Raw genomic sequence first — 24,630 nt, 5'->3', positions numbered from 1 at the left:
AGCCAGCAAGGCAGGCCCGGGGATCGAACCCCTGGCCCCGGCACTTGCTTGCAGGCACTTTAATCCACTGAGCTATTTGGCTGGCCCTGAAAAATAATTCTTAACTGTTTCTGGAGAGTTTGATTGGTAGTCCAAGCATCCTAGGGTGGGCTTGCCTCCCTTGGTTAGAGTCATCCATCCAGGTTTTCTGAAGTCATTTCCAAAGCCCAAGAATGGGTATAATGAAAATTTTATCCTTGTATGCAATTTTCAAAAAACTCTAATACTCACAAAAAAAGACGAAAGTTGATGTTATATTCCTGCACCCAGAAAAAATATAAAATGCCTTTATAAATTAATAATTGCATTCACGGTGGGTGGTGGGACAAAGAGTGTATTTTTATGCTATGGGAAATAATTTTAGTTCATTTGAGAAAAAGTTGTGAAAGATATGAGTAAAACCTTATAAACCTTAGACTATAAGCTTTATAGAGTCTAAATTCTTCCTGGAAACCTAGGCCACTTCAAAACTTTAGCTCTTATGAATTGTGTTTCTAGAAAGACAGAATCCTTTGTATTAATGGAATATGATTTCAGAGAGATGTCCGGAAGAAGGCCAAGTGGAATTTCTATTTTCACTGTTTTTGACAAAACTCCATACTGATTTCCAGGATCTCCTTTCCAGGGACTCTTTTCCTCACAACCATGTCAACACGGCCCGTTTTATTGAGATCTTGATGATAGTCATTTGTCTCAGTTCCTTCTCTCTTGCTGGGACAAAATACTCAACACCTAGAATTAAGGGAGGCAAGATTTATTTGGCTCATAGTTTGGGGAGGTTTCAGTCCATACTAGGCTGGCTCCAAGGAAGAAAGGCACATGACAGAGAGCAGTAGTTCACGGTGGAGGAAAACAGGAAAATAGCAAGAGCAAAAAGGAAGGAGGAGCAGCAGTGGCCCAGTGGCAGAAAGCAAGTCTCTCTTCCTTCCTTACACTGCACCCAAGCTATATGGCCCAGGGTGATGTAGCACTCACACCCATAATCCCAGCAGTACTTACACCCATAATCCCAGCAGCACTTACATCCATAATCCCAGCATTGGATCATGAATTAATCACAAGCTGTAGAAGCCATCCCATGACTACAAGAGGCTTTGGAGGGACATCTAGACAAAAACTATAGTGCCATTCTTTCCAGAGTAAAAAGAAGACCAAATCACTTTTGCCTTTCCTTATGAAAATTGTTTTTACTTTTTTAAATGATAGTAATAATTTTAAAATGATTATTTTTTTACTTTTTTCAACAATGGTTGTTGTATTACACATTGTTATCTTCAAATTAGTTGTTCAGATTACCAGACCTAAGCATGCAAAATTGGTCAAAAAAAAAAAAAAGAAAGAAAAAAGAAAATTAAGACATAACTGCTACTTTCAAAAGACCAGTAGAAATCAGCAGTACAATTATATATATATAATTTTTTTCCTTCTTTCTTGTGTTCTTTTCTCCTTCCTCTCATCCCAGGCATTCTTTCCCTTTGAGCAGTTTCTTGCCCTTTCACAGTATCTATTGTATGTTTTGAATTTTATTTACTCTTTCAGGTTCTAACACCAGACCAACATATGTAAATATCACAATTTCAGTATTTTGATTTTCATTGCTCTTGTGGCCAAAGACACTAAGCTTTTTTTTTTTTTTTTTTCAAATCCTTATTGGCCACTTGTACATCTTTTTGTCTTCATTTAATTTATTCATTTTGATTGTTGAGCCTTTTATTTGAGAGAATGTAATTTGTGTGTGTGTGTGTGTGTGTGTGTGTGTTTTATGTATTCTAGATATGAGTTCTCTGTCTGCTGTGTAGCTGGCAATGTTTTCTTTCTAATCTGTAGGTTGTCTTGTCAGTCTGTTAGTTGTTTGCTGTATAAAAGCTTTTGCTTTTTGCAAGCTTTGATATATAACCCACTTGTATTTTTCAACATTATGTCTTGTGCAGTAGAGATTCTGTTGGAAAAGTCCTTGTGTATGTATGTGTCTTCAAGAGTTTTACCTATTTTGTGTTGCAGCAGGCTCAGTATTTCTGTTGCACTAGCTAGGTAGTTGGTCCATTCTGATGTCATTTTATGGATTTAAATTCATTCTTTTGCATGTAGGTAGCTAGTTTTCTGAGAGGAAGAATTGAGCCTTCCATGAACATGCTTCAGAGCAGAGAGATTAAGTAACCACTACTGTCTAATACATTGCTAATTACTCAAGCATCACGCTTCATGCCTGCATGACAATGTGACTTCATCATGCCACTTTTGATAGGTCAAAAAAGACCTCCATCACTCCAGCTAAGTAGGATTGACGTGATTACACAGTGCCATCTTCAGAACGTATTTCAAAGAAAAACGATGTGAGAGAATGTTCCTTAGGAATTTCCAGGCCAAGAGGAATGCAACAGAGACCCTTCGTCATCTGCCTGCAATTCCGAACTTCATCTCTGCGTTTTTATCTGCATATGGGCTTGAGATCTTAAAGGGCAGTGGTCCCAATTGGAGATTTATAAGCTGGAAAGAATTAGATCCTCTTTAAATCAGACAGGAGGAGTTGAAGTATTGAGGGCGGGTTGAGTTTAAGTGCTTTTAGTGTTTATTTGAGTAGAGCAGGTCCACTTTTCATGCGTTTACCTAATGGTATTTCAGAGAAAAAGTAGAAAGTTCATAGCAGAGAGAAATCTTACTTACTGAGCGATTTGTGTGACAGATAGTCACTGAATCAGACAAAATAAATTAACAAAAATTTAATTAGCTTGCATTGTTCTTGTCAAAACTGACAACTATAACATGGAGAAAAGATCATGTTTTCTCCAGAAAATGTTTTAATTTTTTTTTCTTGTCTTAAAAAAAAAAATCTTTGAGTTACATAACTATTTATAGAATTCACATGCTCTGCTGTTTCCTACTTTTCAGGAAAGTTTAATAATAAAGCCACAGATAGTCAAGGAACTCCTCACACCCACAACCTACATAGATATCTGTCCCCTCTGTTCATCTTAGTTTCAGACTTTGCCATCTGGTACAAGCTCTTGTTCCTGAAAAAGAAAGAGGGATTCTTATCTAATAAGGCTAAGCCTACCTTGTTACTCATCAATATAAGCTCTACTTTCTCATTGGGGCCAAGAGCCCAGTGTATATCATCAGCAAAGTGGTGGAAAGCATCTCATTACAGCCTACTGATCCCTCGGCATAGGGATTGTCCATCCATAGAGTCACTCAGGGAAATGGCTGCCTCTTTTTCTTCCTCCATAGGACACTACTGCTGCACTACAAGAAACCTTGGGACAACCTGCCAAAACCAACTAGTGAGAGTCAAAGAAAGCTGATGCCACCGTGGCCTGTTCTTCACAAGTTCTCTTTGTAGGTCACACTTTGCTCCTGAGTTAATTTCAGAGACAATGTCTACCTGCACGGAAATAGCATTTTCATACAGGACTATTATACTTAATAGTTCTATACACTTTCAGTCTTACTACAGATCCACAAACTTTCTACCTTGTCTGAGTGTCATTCTTGAAAATAGAATATATTGCAAAGGTCAAAATGCATAGGCATGTAGAAACACACTTAGATAGAGTCAGAAAGACATGGTAGAGAGGTTTTTGGGTTTTTTGTTCCAACTCTTGAGTACAGCTGCAGGTTCAGGGTGGTTATTTGGTTCAGCAGGATCACGACCTTGACCATTATCATTTGAAAGGTGCTAACATACTGTTAGGTGTTTCCTGAGTATTTTATACACAGCCTTTAGAGGTGACTTGTTATCTTTATTTATATATGGAAGATCAGAGGCCTGGAAAAATTAAATAATTTGTCAGAGCACCCTGCTTAGAAAGTGGTAGAATGTAGATATTTATAGTTCTTACCTTATCTTTTCCCTGGTTCCTGTGTGAGGTGATCACATATGATTCCTCTTTGTATGGAATAAGACTCTTAAGAAGAAGAGTCTCACCTTCTCTTAAGGAGAAGGTCTCACCTTCTCCATTCTCCACAGGAGAACAATGGGTTCTTCTACTCACCCCATGAAAAGGGGGTTGAGTTTTCACATTATCCCACCCATCCTTATTCAATGGACTCAACAAGGCAGAAAAGACAGCGGTGTCCAGGTGTCCACTTAAGAGATGATGTACACTCTGTGACACAATCTTCTATGCCCAGGGCCACCTCTCTGACAAACAATTATCTGGTCCATGGATTAATAATTGTGAAATTGTAAAACCTTGATATGACTGAATATAACATATAGTATTTAGAATAAATTACCTAGAGAAAACATTCAGGTTTTCATTGAATTATTAGTTGGTCTGCTCCTTATATTAGATCCATCATGAATAGAAAGCCTTTTTCATGTATGTCTGTACTGTATACACAGTTTGACTCCAACATTATAATTAGCTCTCTACCTCCCAAGAAATACCATGAACTTTCAAGATCCGTACATTCTATTTGCTTATGGCCACCATGGGTCTAATAGCATTTCATATTTGTAATCCACGCTTATGGTAGGAAACAAAACTCATCTATAATTAGAAGCAAATCAGCCATGGTTATTGTAAAATGTCAAAGGCATTTTGGAAACCGTGTCTTTTATTAAAGGTCCTTGAATTAAAAAAAAATAAAATGCAGCTCATCACAGTGTGGGCTGTAGAGGAAAGTGGCTGTCATTTTACAGAAAAATCCCAGAATTATGAACAGCATTAAATTTTTTAATGAAAAAATTATCAATTTTACATGTAAAAATAATAGCCTTAGCCTAAGAATTCACCAAGACTAGGTAGTTTCTCTAACAAAAATGACACCCAGGCTTGCACTGTTCTCCAGCTTTTATTTCTCTCTCTCTTTTACTCCTTTATAGAGAACTTCTCAGTGAACATTGACTTAGCAATTAGGACTTCATGGCAAAACGTTCAAAGCTACGCTGGGCAGAGAGTCAAAACCTACATTTGGTGGTGAGGTTTTAAGTGCTCACAATGAACAGGAGCCTATATAGATCCTCCTTCCTCACTGGGTGACTTTATTGCCATTCCTAGGAAGAAAAGGATAACTATGGAAGATTAGCATGGAGAAACCTGTCTGGTAGATTGTTGCTGTCAGATTTTTATTAGGATTTTATTATTTCTCATGAGCCAGCATGCATTTCAGTTATTTAAAAGCACCCCCACTTGGGTGAAAAAAGAAGCCAAAGAGAAATGAGCTCAAAATCTTAAGTTTCTGGAAAGAGAAAGCCTCTTCCAGGATTTTCTTCTTCCCCTCTCATCTTTACTTTCTTCCTCAGAAGTAACTGAACTATGGTGGCCATTGTGTTTTGGTTGCTATTGTTTTTCTTTGCTCCTAGATGTGCCTCTGTGATAACATGCCCTTGACTTGTCCAATGTGTGCGTTAGCAAAAGGTGAGGTTTAACTAATCTTGAATGATCTTTGCTTCCTGAAAAAAAAAATTTGACTTTATCACTTCAAATTCCATGTGGAAGAAATGGAAATTAATTTTGAATTAGGCCTATGTAGCCTGTCTCCAGACAAAATGCTCAAGTAAGTAGAGCTTTATTTTCTGTTCTTTTCTCTGCTTGCTTTTCCACTCTTCAGTCTTTGCAGCCCCATGTGACAGTGAGCTGCACAGAATAATCAATCTGATCTGTTCTGTCCATGAGCAGTTGAGAAAATGAAGGTCTAGACCAAATCCCAAATGCCAGAAATTAGCAGATGGACCGGGGATTTTAGCAGCAGACCTAAAGATTTAATCTCTACTCCCCTGGCTCCTCTCAGAACTGCAGTATTAAGGGTGATGACCATCTTGTAGGGATGCATTTGAAATGTGCGTTCATTAGGTGGGAGGTCATTCCACGTCTGAAAAATTATGACTTCAGGAAATAACATCTGGCTCCTTTTTCCTTTTGTGAAGTTCACAATCTTTGAGTGAAAAACAGTGGTCCTTCAGCTCTACTTCTTATTACATTTGTATAAACTATCTCAATGATTCACCTAACCTTACCTAGATTTGGATTTTACAGTAGGTGCTCAGAGTAAAACTGGGAATCAAACAGAATTTGATTGTGGACTTCAGGAAAGTTTTATTGGGGCTGATTTTTAAAAGACAACTCCTTATGTCATCAAATTCAGAACCCAGAGACCTGTCTCTGCAATTGTAGGATTTTGGGCATGGATTTTAAACATGCTCAGGTTAAATATACTGGGTTCTTAGGATTGCTAATGAAGAATTACCCTCTGAAGGGCTTCCTTAACAGGCCTGGTGCTTCAACAGCCAACTGATCAACTCCAAGAGGAGACTGGAGGAAAAACACCACGAATATGAGGTGGACATCCAATCCATCACCTATGCCTAGAAAACAGGTAATCAGGAAGACATGAAAATATCAAATCTGTGTATGTGTGTGTGTGAGTGCCCACTATATATCTGTGCATAAACATAACTGCAAATCTTTATGGAAGTCTTAAAAACAAATGAAAAAGGCTTGGTTTTTATTATATTAGACAGCATACTTAACCTATAATAAAATTTTACTACCCTAAGAACTTCTAAAAAAGAGGATAGGCGGGTATTTATCCCTAGCACCATGCAAATTTCTGAAATCAAGAGCTAGATCAGATATTCTATTTAGGAAGGAGCAAAGAGAAAATTTAATTGTATCTATAATGTTCTCAACTGTATAAAGACTGAAAAAAATAGGAAAAGATTAAGATGTGACAAGGCTGATAAGTGGTCCAACATGCCACCAAGTACATTTTCCTCTATGTTTGAAATACCTAATAATTTATAAGACAACAATAAAAATGAAGAGAAGAAGAATTGGAAACCAAAGGATTATGGGTAATGTTGTCAGCTGGGCTGCCTTGAAACTTAGGCTGTAAGGAAAACAGAGATGAGGACAGCGTACAAGGAGTTAGTTCCCAGTAAATATTTTTCCTTACCTTTATTGAAATACAATTGACAAGTAAAATTTTATGTATTTACCCTCTACGATATGGCGGATGTGGTGTTCTCAAATATGTACACATTGTGAAATGACTCCAATGGACCATCTAATTAACCTATCACCTCCAACTCACTGTGTGTGTATGCGTGTGTGTGTGTGTGTGTGTGTGTGTTGTAGCAATATTTAAGATCCACTTTTCAGTAAACTTTAAATATGAAGTGTTGTTCCTTTTATTTCCTGTGGCTCACATTAGGACAACAGAATTTATTAATCTTAGAACACTTTGACTAATGTGTGTTCCAAGTCTTAGCCCCTACCAATCCAGTTCCAATTCTACTCTGTTTCTATGGTCTTGATTTTTAAGATTCCACATATAAATGTGACCATACAATATTTGTCATTCTCTGGATGACCTATCCCACTTAGGCTAGTCATGTTAGTGTAAATCACAGTATTCTTATTTTTTCACTGATTCATTAGTGGGTGTATTGGGCTTTTCTATGTCTTCACTACCATGAATAATGTAGCAACAATCAAAGGCATGCAGAGATCTGTTTAAGACACCAATATCTTTTCTTTCAGACAATTAATTACCTGAAGTGTAATTGCTAGATGATATGGTAGCTCTACTTTCAGTTTTGATGTGGTTTCACACTGATTGTATTTTCACATGGACACAGAATTCATCATAATTGTATCTTTTAATTTTTAAAACTTGTAATTGGCAATGATTGTACACAATTAGGAGGTATGGTCTGATATTTCATTGTATGTATACAGTGTGTAATGATTGAATTATGGCAAACATCCTATTGATCACCTCCAATATTTTACTGTATCTTTCTTGTGAATATGAAATTCCTCTTAACTGTTTTTTTAAATGTGCAATTAACTGTTTCACTCTCAGTTTTCCTATCATGCTGCAGAATAATAGAAGCAGTTCCTTTCATCCACCTGTACTCATGTACCCATTGTCATCTTGGATTTTAAAAAATAAATCAGGCAAAAATGAAGAGTTAAAAATGCAGAGCATAGAAGGGGACTTACTGGAAGAAGACACAGAGCAGCAAGTGAGAGGAAAAACCAAAAGCTAAAGTGGAGAATTGAACCTTAGAGAAAGAAGGAGTGAGTTTCTATGTAAGTGAGAATGGGACTGGAGAGTAATAATGTTTCTGACCAAACACGATCCTCAATCCCTCAATAATTCTGCATTTTTTCTACTTTGCTTCTACTGAAACCTTAACAGTAGCTTATGTATGCAAGAGAAAATGTGGCCCTACTATGAATGACTCCATATGAAGTGTAATCAAGGAACACAGTATGTTCACATAGAATAATCTTTTACAGTAAAAGGCATGTTGCCATTAATCAAAATACAATCCCTTTGACCACACCTATTCCATCACTGTTGCAAAGTTCTGAAGAGTTCCGGAAGTCCTCTTTCATGAGTTTTGAGAGTTGCACTATCTTGAATGCCTTGCTTTCCCTAGTCAATACAAAATGTTTACATTTGCCTTTCCTCTTTTGGGGAAGAGCTGAATGTTTCATGGTACCAGATTTGGTGAGTACGACTGATGGAGACACACTGTGATGTTTGTAGGAGCCTGTCTTTCAATTCAGCGCTGCTCAGTGGCGACCACTCACCACAATTTTGATCATTTCTGCTCAAGTCTCCTGAAAGAGAACTTTCAGAACTTCTTCAGAAGGTAGTGAAAATATCTTAAGTATGAATCATTTTGAGGTGCAGTGAATGATGACATGTCTTTTAGTGTCCTAATTTTATTTTAGTTTGTTTTATTTTATTTTATTTTTGCATTTTAGGGAAGGGTCTACAGGGTGTTCAGAGTCTCACTACTAGATTGGACTTGTAGTGATCCACCTGTTTGCAGCCTCCCAGGAGCTGGGATTACAAAGTGCGCACCACCACACCTAGTGTCCATTACCATCTCTGTGCCCCGGGGGCGAGGCTGGCACAGCAGGCCTGGGGATTGAACTCCAGCCCCTGAGCCTGCTTGCAGGCACTTTAATCTGCTGAGCTGTTTGGCTGGCCCCTAATTTTATTCTTTTTTTAAAATTAACTATTCACTGTATTTTCCAGTCACCCCTTGTATGACAAGGAATTTTGCTGTAATATAAGCTAGTTGAGGTTTTGCTGTAAGGTAAGGAGGCATGGCTGGAACATTGGTATTTTAAAGACTAACTTTTAAGTCTTCTTTTCATCTGCTTTTCAAGATCTGTTATAAAAGGAAATTGATACTGTGACAACTCCTATTTCATTACTCAGCACTGGGGTGAAAGATAAGGAAGTTTCTCTTCAAGTCGATGGGAGGAAGAAGCAGAACACAGGGGAAGGGAGACATGTGAGCTGTGCTATCAGCACATCCGGTTCAGATCATTTGCCCTGGTTTCCAGAGCATATTCTGTGATGAGCATGAAATATAGCTGCGGCATATGCGAGGGAGATGTGTTCTCAGCCAAGATAACATGCCAGCTTTTATTCTTTTAATCGGACAAACTTAATGAAAGACTTTGTATAGAGATCATGTAAGGTTTCAAGAGGAGTGGGATAGAAGGGAAGAGCAGAGGGGAACAGCAAGGGTCCAGGAGACTCAGGCAGCTGTTTAATTTCAAGCCAAAAATATGTAGGCAGGTGGTAGAAAGACGGTTGAGCACCAGTAAAGCCAAGACAGAGAATGACTGAAAATACTGGAAAAAGAATTGTTTCCATTTTCCACTTTTTCAAGATCCAAAGGTCCAAAGAGCCAAGACACTTGGTTATAATGAACATCTTTCTTTCTTTCTTTCTTTCTTTCTTTCTTTCTTTCTTTCTTTCTTTCTTTCTCTCTTTCTTTCTTTCTTTCTTTCTTCTTTCTTCTTTCTTTTTTTCGGAACTGGGGACTGAACTCAGACCCTTGCCCTTACCAGGCAAGCGCTTATTCTACTGAGTCATCTCCCCTGCCCCTATAATGAACATCTTACACAATACACAAACTCTTCTCCTCTTTATTTCTCCACTTGCTCCTTTTTTGTCTTTTTTTAATATTAATTTTATTGAGAAAGAAGTGGCAATGAGCTATTTTCAAAACAGGCTAGTAGGATAGTTCCAATAATTAATACATTGCATATTGTTGTCTTTGTAGTATTTATTCATTGTACAAGATGCAGACTTATCTTGTCTAAACACTATTAGTCCAAATCTTTCTTCTCATTGAACTAAGAGAATGTAGCCAGGGAGACAGCTCAGTGGAATAAGTGCTTGCCTGGCAAAGGCAAGGTCCTGAGTTTGATCCCTAGTACCACCAAAAAAAAAAAAAAAAGTTTTTTGCCTTTTAAATATACACATGTGTGGTTTATACCTCTGTATTTTCAAGGAAGGCACGAATCAGATCCTTTTATAAAATGAATGTGAAGCAAAAGGTAATGAGTAGGTTTTTTAAAAATTCTTCAAACTTGTGTAATAAAGCAGATGTTTTCTACTCTATTTCAGATTATTTATCAAGAAATAGTTTATTCCATGTGTTTGTACTTATTTATATCACTATTTTATTGAAAGAAGACAAAAGTATTCCAGCTTTAAAGTTCTCAAAGAATTTACAGGTACCGCATAATTAGCAGAACACAAGGTATCACACAAAATAAGGTTTTATCATATTTGAGTTGAAAAATAAAGAAAGGGGGAGTGTGGGCACCGTCCACCCACATTCTGTACAAGCTCACAGCACATGGTGGAATTTTAATCTCCCTGATGGTGGAATTTTAATCTCCCTGATAAAGTCTTTATAAATTCTGAAATGAATCAAGGTCTCTCTAATAACAAAAGTATCTCAAGATGCCCCCACTACCATCTATCTGAATGTGTTTCTCAGTTGTTTATACTACTTACTGTAACATAGTTGCCACTGGATTCTCAGACTTCTCAAGGCTATTTCTGCAGGGAGAGAAAAGTTTGCTGCAAACAGAAGTCACTGACCAGAAGCCTGCGGCAGATGTCACTTTTAACTGCCAGGGATATTTTAGAAAGAGCTCAGGAGAACAATATTCAATTATGTTTATCCTGATAGTCATTACTTTTGTTGTCTTTCCATCATTGTTCCAAGTTTAGTTCTTGAACTTCTCTTTTGTAGCTTCTGATCTGAGGGAGTGTAGATGCCTGATACAATTTGTCCACATGTGATTCTTGCGGACCTGTTCTTATAAGATCAGAGGTAGAGGGTAACCACATTGACATGCCATGCCATAAAACAGAATCTTCTGAAAGATCTATAACCTTTTGTGTTTACTTAAATCTCATTGTTTAAACTAAAGACAACGTTCTGGTATCTTTACCTCTGCATGGCATTAATAAATAGTTGCTAAGTGAATGAATGTATAAGGAATGTATCATAGACAATACCATTTTTGGTGCCGATAAATAATTTTCCTATAGCTTATGGTGTTTTGCTCCAATATTTTCTTGTTTAAAACAACAGTGTCTGCAGGGCTGGGATAAATGGGAAATAATGATCCTCTTACCTTTTTTCTCCCTAATATGATTAATTGGTAAATATTAAAAACACATTTTAAGATCAAGTAAATATGCTAAATGTCAATGATGGATTTTTTTTATAATTTGACAAGTTTTTTTAAACCACAGTTTCCTTTATTATTGATAATATAATTGAGGAAATACGTAATTCTGACATTCACATAATGTTTTCTAACCATGATAGCAGTTGAAAATTTGCAAAATAATTAAATATCAAATCAAATCTTTGAATAGTTTCATGTAATTAGAGTTAACAAATCAAATGAGGCTCCTACAGTTCTGTCTATAATAAAATAACAAGCTGAGGGGAACAAAAACACATTTTAAACTTAATAATAGAGCTGGCTTATATTCACTTTGGACTGTATAACTTTCACCATTAAGATGAAAAAACAATATTTGCTTTAATTTTTACAGGAAATGGTTACTAGAATGTTATGAATATTTGAATTTTTATAAATCATATTTCTTTATTTTCTTTGATTTAAATGATGGATGGTCAGTTCTATATGCCAGCTTTGATTTACACAATGTGATTGTCAGTTTTATAAAGTCTTCATTTATTCAATAAAACAGCAGTGTAGGGGCTGCTGTGAAGGTGTTTTGTACTTACAACTAAAGTTCATAATCAGTGACAGTAAGGGAGATTGCTCCAAGATCCAGGCAGATCTAATGCACCCTGGTACAAGGCCTTTACTGCAAAACAGACTTCCCAGAAGCAGGAGAAAGCCTGCTTATGTACAATAGCGTCAATCTATGCCTGGGATCCCAGCCCGTCCTTCTGGATAGGCAATCCTTTTTATTTTTGGAACTACCAAGCTGGTCCACAATTATGCAAGCCAGTTCTTTGCAGTACATCCCATAGTAACTGCAACTTATTATATCTCTCTAGAGATACCTTTACTGATACATAGAAAGGTTGCACAGATACTCTCTTTTAGCTTTTGGTTAATTTTAATAAGAAAAGTTTTCTCCTAATTGCAGTCTCTACACCTAATAGAGGTGCAGTATTTAATGTGTTGGAAGGCATTTACATTAAAAGGAATCATAGTTAATTCTGTAGTAACATGAATAACTGTCTCCTAAATTATATTTATCCTATGCTTTGATTTTTATTCACTATAACTGGCAAACCAGTAACTTATTTCTGGTTAGATTATCAACTCAAGACTGACCTAAAGCAACATTCCTTCATTATGTTACATTTCTGAGTCTCAGGGGCCTAGCAGGCTTCTGTTTTGGGATTTCTCATGGGCTGTAATAAGGGTATGAGCTGAGGCTTTGGTCTTGTGAAGGGCTGAACTACAGAAAGACCAGTCACTTCCGGGTTTATAGTTTGCTAGAAAGATCCAGTTATTCCTAGTGTTCTGCTGAAGGCCTCAGCTTCCTGCTGGCCTTTCTAACAGTCCTACCTTAGATTTCTGCTATGCTGGTCTCTTAAACCAAATAACTTACTGCCTCATCAAGACCAGCAGGAAAAACAGCAAAGGCTCTGTATATTTTCCCCAGACTTACTGGAGTGAAACACTATCAGTTGTGCTGCATGTTATTCTCTGGAAGCCAGTCAGTAGGTCCAGCTCACACTGAAGGGAAGAGGAATGGGAAGGGTTTGCACATCTAGAGATGAAATTCATCAGTGTCACTACAGAAAGTGGTCAACCACAACAACTTTTCTGTAAATAAAGCGTCCTTCAAATGCATCATAGTCCAGGGGCCCCAAGATGTACAACTCCACCAAGCCAAGGAAGACTTTGAGCAAAGCAGTGTATATCACTGCCTAGAGCATAGGCCTTGAGTGTTCATAAATTCTTGGGTCAGTAGCTCTGGGAATGGAAACAAAGATGTTGTGATGTGTGTTTCACCATCCAGGGTTCCCCTGTCCCTCCGTATTCCTTTGTCATTTTTAAAGATTCAGTAATAAAACACAACCCCAAATCTGGTTGCCACCAGAGTGGAAAATGATATTGAATGATTGTACCCATTCTAGGCACACATTTCTGCCATCTAAAGTAAGGGGTGAGAGAAAGAAGATGGAGGAGTTGGAAATTTGGATAAATGCAGGGTAGCTCTCACTGAGTAAAAAAGTCAAATACCATGTATTGGCTGAAGGAAGCAGGCGGCTGAGGAGGAGGAAGCAGACTAGTTGGGGGTCTAGATACTTTCGCTCCAGGCCCATGTATGTTGCCAAAGCACTGTTTCAAAAGCTGCCAACCCTGGAGAATTCCTCAGGGGAAATTCTTGTGCTGGGAAGAAGGCCGTCTTATTGTTTGTGGGGAAAAAAATGCCTTTTTATTTCAGGTCATAACACCGCAGTTCTGATGAAACTGGTTTGTAGAATATAATCCCTGTCAACCCACTTCCTGCTCACAATTAGAGAGGCCCAGCATTACAAGGAAATCTAAATGTCATGGGGTTCAACCTCGGATCCAGTGTGAGATTCTTTTCTGAGCAGATTAATTGAAGGTCATCTACAACTTCTTGAGGCCTACAGTGACAGGCACTTGCAAAGGCACAGGGCCATCTTTTGAATAAGAGGCCTGTGTGCATCGCGTGACGTTTATTTCACATTGAATTGAAGTTTGCTCCAAGACCATTTCTACTAATCCACTTCCGCCTGGCACTTGGGGGCGGCAAAAATACCAGACGAGTCTCTCTTTGATGTCACAAGCACCAAATTCCAAAAATGATTTTATGTCAGGCTCTCCTCACACTTGGCATGGCTCGCACGACTCAGGGTATTATCTTCAGTTATTTTTTGTAGGAGATAACAGCCCACAGCACTCCATTCACAGTGTATTCTGTTCTTTCAATCAACTCTGGTCTGTTCAAGTTCACCCTAAAATTGCAGGTCTTTCTTTGGAGACATCATTGTGAATAGGAAAATGGACACAACATTTACAAATATGCAACTCTGCTTATGGGTTGTAAAGAGGGATTAATGTTTGGATTTATGGCAGTAGATATGTTGTTGGCCCATGTAAGCATTGTAGAATGATGAAAATTCCTCTCCCTCTCCATTCCTTCCCCCTCCTCCTTTGCTTGCCCTCCCCCTCCCTTACCCTCCCTCTTCACTTAGCTCCCTTCCTCTCTTCTTCACTTCCAGCTCCCCTTCCCTCCTTCTCTCTCCCTGGCCAGCATAGTAAATCAGAAGAATGAGACAAGATAATGCATTTGTTTCTGTTAATTACTGCCATGTGCCAGGGTCTCTCTCTTGACTCTTCACAATGCCTCATGGAATGCTTCCTCAAACTCTGAAAAGTCCTGATTTCCATATTATGAAAGAGAAAGTTGAACTTCAAGGAATTTAAATAGCTCACTGAGGGAATAGCTCAGTGGATTAAAGTGCCTGCAAGCAGGTGCAGGGGCTGGGGGTTCAATCCCCGGGCCTGTTGTGTCTGCCCCGCTCCCAGGACACACTGAGATGGCAATTGAGACTGGGCATGGTGTCACACACTTGTAATCCCAGCTCTTGGGAGGCTGTAAACAGGTGAATCATTATAAGTCTGATCTAGTAGTGAGACCTTGAACACCCTGTAGACTCTTCCCTAAAATACAAAAAGAAAGAAAAAAAGTAGCTCACTGAAATTCATGCAGCTACTCAGATTTAGACACCACATCTGCATTTGTCAAATCAGACTCTTTTTTGCACTATGAGCAGAAATGCTCAACATTCACACTCATCCTTTAGAGTCTCAGTGGATTTCGGAAGTACCGTGTTCAAAGCCTCTTCCTATTACACACATAGGAATTTGCATTATTTCTCTGGGTGCTACTCTAAATTCACCTAATTGACAGAACAAGGGCTGGAAAAGGGTTTCCTCCCAGGGCAGCATTGCCATTGTACTGTCCATGTGTAATAGGCTAAAAAACCCAACCAAACAACAACAACAACAACAAAAAATTACCTTGAATTTAACTTCATGTAGCATTTTTTAGCTTTTGATTCACAATTCCAAGTCATTGACCATGTATTAAACATTCTGGGTCAGCTTGGTGTCTTCTGTGGGGGGGGGAGGGGTCGGTGGGTGGGTGTGTGTACACTCATGCATGTGCATTGTGATCAACAACTATCGGGAATATTTAACTTTCAAGAATGTACTATCTATGGAAGGACACCTTGCCATTAATCTCTCTCAAAATATTATACCTTATCTTGAACATACTTGTCCTGTTACTCTTGACAGTTTCTGAAGTAATTCTGGAAGTCCTGCTTCATAATTATTTTCAGTTGTGCCATTGTGGGTTCCCCCATGTCTTTAACTGATTCAGGACATTTACCTTTCCTGGTCATCTTGGGGAAAAGCCAGGATTCTTATAGTGTCACACGGATAAATAAAGTGGATGAGGCCATACTGTGATGTCTTTAGGAGGCCACATTTTTGTTGACTGATACCCGGCAGCGACATTCACCCAATTTTTATCATAAGTAGTAAAGACTCATGAAAGAGGACCTCCACAACTGCTTCATAAAGTGGTAAGAATGCTAGGGGAAGTATGTTCCAAGGATTTTGAGGGAGATTAATAATAATGTGTCATGTACTATAGTAATTTTTAAAAAAATTTAGCATCATATATTTCAATCACATCTCATACATGTATGTACATATATATATATATATAGCATAATTATACATGGACACATGTGTGTTTGTGTGTATACATGAATGTGTGTATCTGCACAATATATATTTATTTAGTTATACACATAGATAAGCAGACAATTCAGTAATAAAGCTGTTGAGAAGCCTGAGTCAGGAGCACATAACTAGGTAATATTACTACATAATTCTTTACAGATGGATAAAGAGTACTTAATCATATGTTTTAGATATAATTTTTTAACTGGGTTTAATTGTTACTTAATGCTAATTTGATTCACAGTACTTAATTATATGCTCAGACATAACTTTTTGACTTGGTTTAATTGCTATTTAATGCTAATTAGCTCCTGCCCTCTCTATGAGATTATCTGAACACAATGGCTAAGACTTCACCAGTCAGTACAAATTATGCAACCTCTGTTTCCTCAGACTCCAGCAGCTTAGAGATATGAATTGTGTTGCATTTACATAAAATGCCTATATAGTCTCTTACATATTATGAGATCTCTGGTCCCCTACAAAGCCCCTATCCAAATCTCCAGCAAATTTTCTCTAATTCTTGCCAAGAACGCTGAGGTGTGCTATCACTGGCTTTGAACCATGAAGAAGAATCTTAGCTCTTAGCTACATCACGTTAGTGTGCTCACTTTCTCCTCAGCTGATCTAATCCGGTTAGGTTTTGTACTGCTCTTCCAGCCTTTGTGATGACTTGCTAGGCCTCATGATATGTCTGCCTACCAATATGGAAACCAGGCACACACACATTTCTGAATCTTTTATGCAAAGTTCATTAAAGGCTCAAAGAAACAAATTTCCAATAGTTTTGGTGCTGCTAATGGATCAATGTCTAAAACACAATGAAGTAAACACTGCTTGAGACCACTCTCAGCTCCAAGCACTGCTGTTGTACAAGCAGCTTTGCATACACATTTTCCAGAGTGTGTGTGATTCCCACATTTTCCATGGAGAATCTGATTATCCCCATGCTCAGCCAACAAGCTACCAGGCGCTCAAAAGGAAGATTCTATTCTTCCTTCTGCCTGACTCTAGTTTTCAGTGTAGTGCTGCATTTGATCTTTACCATTTCTGCTTTATGAACAGAATTCTTTCAAAGTAACTCTCCAGATCTGTCTTTAAGAACCTAGATTCACTGATATAATAGTTGTAATAACACAAATAGCAAAATTGGCACTCAAGGACTCCTCCACTCACTCACCTAAAACTGGACAAATTCCCAGAGCCAATCTCCTAACTTTTCTTATCAGGGCTACTACCCTGAAAAAAACACATGTGTGGGAAATCCTCCTGCAAGACTAAAAGTAACCTTTCTTCACTGGGAGCTTTTTGTAGGATCATGAATATGGATTGAATCGTATGCATTCAATTACACATAATAGAATGAATTATAGGAAAGGATATGTGTGATAGATACAGCTGACATAAGTCAGCATCCTGTCAATCACATATCATGCTTTGGAAGACCCAATGAGAGGCTCCTTGTAGACACATGTAACATTTTTAGATTCCTAAACCCAAAGACTTCTGTGCTTCTGACATTTTCACTCTGAGCATACCATGGCCTGAGTAAAAATACAGTACCACATTGCAATCCTGTGACACATTCAATACTTCATTCATCATGTGCAAGAACCCAGCTGGGACCCCATCATCCATGGCAACAATAATCTGTTAATCAGTACCATTTGGAGTTTCAATTTGGCATCCTCCTTCATAAGATCTGAGTACTGGATGGGCATCTACTAAGCAAAAGTCTTTCTCAGAAAGTGTCCCTCATTGGTTTCCCCTGTACAGGTATGTGCTGGACACGCCTGGGTCATGTTCTTGCTCATGGCTCAGGCGAAGAGCCTTGGATCAATGCCTGAGGCTGTGAAGGAGTGTTTCAAGACTTGATCTTTTCCAAATCCTTCCTCACTTCCTCCTTACTTCTTCCTTCTTTCTTCTTTCTTTCCTTTCTTTCTCCTTCCTTTTTTCTTCCTTCCTTCTTTCCTTCTCCCTTCTTTCTTCCCTCCTTCCTTTTCCCCCTCCCTTCTTCCTATCTTCCTTCTTCCTTTTTCCTTATTTTCTTTCTTCCTCCCTTCCTCCCACCCTCCCTTTATCCTTCCTTCCTTTCCCCATTCCTTTCATTTTTCCTTCCCTTCTTTTATTCTAGCTTGCTACAAGTTTTGGAGATTTTACATAAGGCCCCAAGCATGCTAGACAAGAGTTCTCTTGTGAACTCCATCCTTAGCCCAGGGCAGATCCTAGAGTTGGAATGATGCTCACCAGTGTAAGGAGAACACTAAGAAGCTTTTAATCCCTCATATTTGCCTATACTCAACTATCTCCTTAGTAATTTCTGGCAGTAGAAAAAAAACATAGGCTTGTGATTGTGACAATTATTTTATTCAATAAAGGAAAAGGGTGCTTTCAATGAAGCAAATTACATATCAATACTTGAAAGACTCAAAAATTCCTGCAAGAGTTCTAGAAGGGACTTGGGATCACATAGGGTGAAATTTGCATTCTTATTAGGTGGCTCTAGAAGACAGAAAATTTGTTGATAGTTTAGTGCTAAAGGAATTCCATAATTTACTGGGTTCATGATACCACTAAAATAAACAATCAACTTAGGTTGATAATGAGAATGAATGAATTGACTCTCTGCACTAATATTTCTTTGCGTTGGCAGATTCATATCTACTCATGTTTTATGTATTTATAATTGATGTCACATCTACACATAAAGATGTAAAGGAGTATATTTACAAGTATGTACACAGTACAATCATAAAATTAAACAGGTAATTCTTAAAATGCAAGGGGGAAATATCACCATCCCCCAAATAAAAATTATTGCTTAGGAACATAAATTTGATTGTCATGTCAGACGAAGTTTAAAAAGGTCGAGCATTATGTACAATGTCCTAAAAACATATTTGCCAATTATTCGGGAGAGAAACACTTCTCTCTAGCACTCAACTATTGAAGAAATTGACATAGCAATAACCACATGATGATATTAAAGAGTAAAGTGGGAAGTTACAAACACGGTATGTATATTAATACATAAAATGCAAATACTAATAAAATTACAAGCATATTTTGTAAGGTCTAAAGTAACACTAGAGGCTAGGGAGATGGCTCAGTAGAGTATGTGCTTCCCTGGCAAGGGCAAGGGTCTAAGTTCAATCCCAGGTTCTGTCAATAAATAAATAAATAAATAAATAAATAAATAAATAAAATAAAGTAACACCAAACAGCAAGAAGTAGGTTTTTTTTAAATTTTCTAAATTTTAACAGAGATATGTAGAGTTTATAATATAGAGTCTAGTCTTACTCTTTACATTAGGTTTCAAGGATGATGTCTAAACTGAAGATTCTTAACCCACAGCAGAAACACTCCATCATTGCTCTGCAGGAAAGGATCTATGAGCGGGATCTATGAGGATGCCCCAGATGATTTATAAAGTCTCTTTAATAGTAAGCAAATGGGACTGTAACTTTGACTTCTCACTGTCAGCTCTCAATTTCTTCAAATAATTTTTACAAGGTATGCGTGGATAATGATCAAAGACCAAGACAAGAAACAGGAGGTACATTTAATATGTTTTTAATACACTAGGTCTTCCTACTGCACTGCCCCTTAGTAGGTAGCCATCTATGTAGACCAATGTACTGAGGAGACATTGAAGACCCAACAAAATGCAAGAGAGCCAAACGCAGATTTTTCACCTTTTGTCCATCCACCACCACCAAAACACACCACAGGAAAACTGAAAGGAATAATTTAAATGCCTTTACTATTTATTCTGAGATCTAATACTCATTCCACCCTCTTTCCTTTTGAACGGGTAGCTTTTATTTTTTTCAGGAATAACAGTAGAGAAGGATAGCTCAGGCTGCTCCCTGACGTTGGATTCATTGGCGCTTCTTCTGCGAGCCCGTTTCAGAGAGTGGGCGGCCTTATTACCTTTCTGCAGCTTCCACGTTCATTCTTCTGAGTGTGATGCAGATGTCAACGAGGTTGGACAATGTTTGTGGCTTCAGCTATGGTGAAGGAGAGGCAGAGATTCACACAGATAAGGATGCCAAAGTGGGAATCAATCATCCAACTGAACCCAGGCTCTAGATTGCTGATGCAGTGCTTACATGAGCTGTCATTTATGTCCCCATGATGTGCAGATGGAGCTCCTTAATTTAACTGTTCAACATGACCTCACAGCTATCCAATGACAAACTGAACTTGATTTGGAAGTTGAGTCTTGTTCTTAAAGAAGCACGAAAAAATGATCAATTTTTTTTTATTGGTCTCTTTTACGCATCCATAATGATCACTCCTAGGGAATTTGTACCCTTATCTTGGGGCTTCTTTTTTTTCATCCTGCTCCCCTCCTTCAATCCTTTTATCCCTTTCTTATGTACAAAAGTTTGGTTTCCATTTTTTCCTCTATTTCTCTTCTTGCCTCTTCTTTTTCTTCTCTCTCTCTCCTACCTTTTTCCCCCACTGGGAAACAAGGTGTTTATTTATTTATGTATTTATTTTTGTGCAGGATCTCACTATGCAGTTCAAACTCGTAGTGTTCCTCCTGTTTTCAGCCTCCTCAGCACTGGGATTACAGGTGTGCACCAACACGCTTGGACTTGGTCTTGCCTGGGGGTAGGGCCGGCACAGCATGTGGTGCCGAGGATTGCACCCAGGCTCCTGTGCTTGCCTAAGCAGGTGCTTGGTCTGCTGAGCTATCTCACCAGCCCTACAAGGAGGATTTTTGATCATCACCACACCTTTCATTAAAGAGGTAAGTTGGAGTGTTCTGTGGAAAGGCCTTCCAAACATGTTAAAGTGAAGACCACAAGCAGAATAAGAACACCCTTTAAACACCTTTAGGGAAAGGTAAAAGATTAGAACTAATATTTAGATATGAGGGGGCTGGGGAGATGGCTCAGTAGAATTAGTGCTTCCCTGGCAAGCGCAAGGGCCTGAGTTCAATCCCTGGTTCCGACAAAAAAAAAAAAAGAAAGAAATCCTCCCACCTAGATATGAGAATTCAAAGCCCCAAATTGAATTTGGAGAATTTGATGCGATGATACTATATACAGAAAGAAGGAAATAACAATGGGGGAGAGAATACAAAGTAACAGCAACATGGAAAGAAAAAGCAGAAGAAGTTAAGAAAATATGCTGGGTCCAACTGAACACTTCTTAGCAGAAAACTACTTCTGCTATAATTAGAATTACCCCAGACGAACAAAAGAGCACAGGCTATTTCTCATTCATTGTCCTCTACTTACATTTTAATTTTTCCATCTGCATTTCTGTCTTCTCTTTTCCCTCTTTCTTATCTCAATTTGATATACTACTGCACTTCCTTTTCCTTTCTCTTTCATATGGTTTAAATACTTGTCTAGTAAAATTAAAATTAAAAAGTCCAATGTGTCATGTTGCATAACAATGATTGTTCTAAAAGCAGCGAAGTCTAATAATTATCAGCATTCTTGCTATCTCTGATTTTATAAATGTGACTTTCACTCACTATCTCTTTTCTAACCATAAAAACCCAATCTTATATAGAAGCATCTCTTCTAATTAGATATGGTAGATCTCACCATTTCAGTCTATTCCCAAAGCAAGTTTCATGATATGGCCTTATTGTCAGATAGGTCTGCATTCTATGTATCTTCTGCATTCTTCCTCAGATTTTCCTTTCATTTTAGGGTCGTAGGGACATACTTTTCTAGACAGCAAGAAGCCAGTTCCTTTGCTTTGGCTTCCAGTCAAGCAGAAGCCATGAAGGCACCAGCATGAAAAGGGAGAGGAGAGAGGAGAGGCACCTCTCCAGCTCTGGGCTGCTGATACACGTTTGCGTTGGCTGCATTTTTTGAATCAAATGCTTACTTGCTTTCATACCAGTGTCTTCCTAGAGGCATGAGTAGTCCCTGTGCATACACACCCCAACCTCCTTCACACTTAGCAATAGCAATAGCACTGTGATCTTACCAGAAAGGGGGTTTGTATCATCCCTTCTTTGTTTTAAGAAATTCTTTGCAAACCATGTCTCATTCAATTCTTCTCAGTTACCTCATTCAAATGTTCAATTTTATTTTCACCGCTGATGACAGAATCTGTACAAGTATGTCTGTTCTTCAAGAGTAGGAAACATGCTTTATGTATTTTTACCTTTACTGCCCTAGTGGGTTTTTAAACATTTTAATAGCATTTTAAAAGATGGCTGGAAGAATGAATGCATGAAAAATGTCACTTTTAGAAACATTTAAACAAAATAACACAGAATAAAGGCAAGACAACATAAAAAGTACCTTTAAAATGCCAGGGTTTTTCACAGTATACTCACACTACTGCAGAAGAACTCAAAGGCTGGCTATTTCTGTCCTTTAAATGATTTTTAAAAGACCGTGTAGGTTGCATCAGCATGAAATCCACAGTAAGACAGACTCTCTCTTCTGAAGTATCCATGGAAAAGCCACCAGGCCATGTTGGAAAAGAATCTTAAGCCACAGGACTCCTTCCTTGAGAAGTTAACTCCTTGATTTGAGATTAGCTCCTGTGGTTTGGCTGGTTACATGATAAATGTTTAGCAAGCCGTAACAGACATTTCCTTCTTGTTCTTAGGCTCTTTGGCAGCCAAACCCAAAAAAAAAGCAAAAAAAAAAAAAAGCATTGTTCTGCCTAGAAAACAAAATAAAACACAACATAACAGCACCATCCCATAAAGGAGTATGCTGGGTGAGGTGCTGTTTTCCACTGAGCATCTTAAGGATTAAGTAGGAGTGTCACCAGGTGGGTGTTCCTTTTCATGACCTCCTTGTTGTACACAAAGGTAACATGCCAGCACACAATGAGCTGCTTGACTAGAAGGGCTACCCACATCAGAATCTATGTCTGTGTAGCATAAGGAACGGAGGGAGAGCTCTACCCAGGAGCCCACCGAGTGGACCTGTTCAATTTGGGTTGAGTGAACACTCGCGTGAAATGCTAACCTTGTTACCAAGTAGGTGTTGGAGGTAAGCGGGCAAAGACTTCCAGAAACAGAAAGCATACATGTGTAGTATTTAGATGTTCACTTGCTGCGGTTTTAGGGTGATGGCTCCATGTTCCCATGCTTGCTGCTTTTGCCACCATTCACGTGACTGCCGGTGTCACCACTACCATCAATCTTGAATGCCATATTAGCTACCACAGCAACAAGACAAGCAGGCATGGCATCTCCTGGCTGTGCTCCTTTATGGTACTGCCCAAAGAGCTAGGTAAGCATGTCCTTTCACAGCGGGCTCTTTCCTCAGTTATAATCCATGTCAGGATGCTCTGTGCTCAGTGCGGATCAAGGGGTTCATCTGGCATTGTGCTCATCATGTCATATAGATCGGTGGCCCTAGATTCTGGCTGTGGTAAGCAGCTAAGAAAATAATTCTTAAACCAGCATTCCTCTGGTATAAACAAAAGTCCAGTGGGTTTTTTTTTTCTTTTAGGGAAATAAAATATTGTTTCACAAAAGAATCAGTCATCAGTGCCCATGTAGTCACACACACACAGCTTCAATGATTTTGCATTTCAATGAACTTCCACGTACAAACTTATTACCACAAATTTATTCCTATGAAATAAATGTCACTCCCTTTGAACATGTAAGCCAATACCAAAATCAAGTCTTAAAACATTTCTATCCATTTTCAAACTTTGCGACATGCCTCTTTGCAGTTCATACATACCTGCCACAGCCACTGTCCTGAAAAATCGCAGATTTAGATTTTTCCATGCTTGTTTTGCTTTGGAATTTCCAATGAATGGATTCATGGAGGAACTTGTCTTTTGTGTCTAGTGTCTGTGACGTAGTATGATGTTTTACAATTTAAGGGAAGGGTCTACAGGGTGTTCAGGGTCTCACTACTAGGTCAGACTCATAGTGATCCACCTGTTTACAGCCTCCCAAGAGCTGAGATTACAAGCATGCTACACCATGCCCAGTCTCAATTGCTCAGTGCACCATGGGAGCGAGGCAGGTATGGCAGGCCCAGGGATTAAACCCCCAGCCCCTGCGCCTGCTTGCAGGCACTTTCATTCACTGAGCTCTTGGGCCAGCCCTTATCATCAATATTGATTCAGTGAAATAGCTGGGTAATATACTTACTATTTTTTAAAAAACTGTCAATTTAACAAAATTTTTGAGTATTTCACATGTTTTCTATAAATATGTAGCTGTTCAATTTGATTACAATGTTTAAATCATTCCTACTTAATTAAATTATTGATATTTTATAAAACTGCCCCTCTGCTGTTTTTTCCTATTTGTGCCATTCATGTTATCTTTTATCTTTAAATTGCATTAAAATGTTTTGGGGTGCTATTTTAATCCATTTATTGAATTTTCCCTACAAATTCTTTAAATTCTTGTTTTAGTGATTATTTTCACTCATGCCAATGTGCTTCAAGTTGATAATTATTTTTCGGTAAAGCATAGACTTCTGTATCAGAATAACTCACTAAAACCAATAATATAGTGCTGTTTTTCATATATAGTACATTAAATATTTTAAATATAATAAT

The sequence above is a fragment of the Octodon degus genome, unplaced genomic scaffold, assembly GCF_000260255.1.
Source record: "Octodon degus isolate 3935 unplaced genomic scaffold, OctDeg1.0 scaffold00033, whole genome shotgun sequence".
Classification (NCBI taxonomy): domain Eukaryota; kingdom Metazoa; phylum Chordata; class Mammalia; order Rodentia; family Octodontidae; genus Octodon; species Octodon degus.
The sequence above is the reverse complement of the archived record's forward strand: the minus strand, read 5'-3'. Positions refer to the sequence as shown.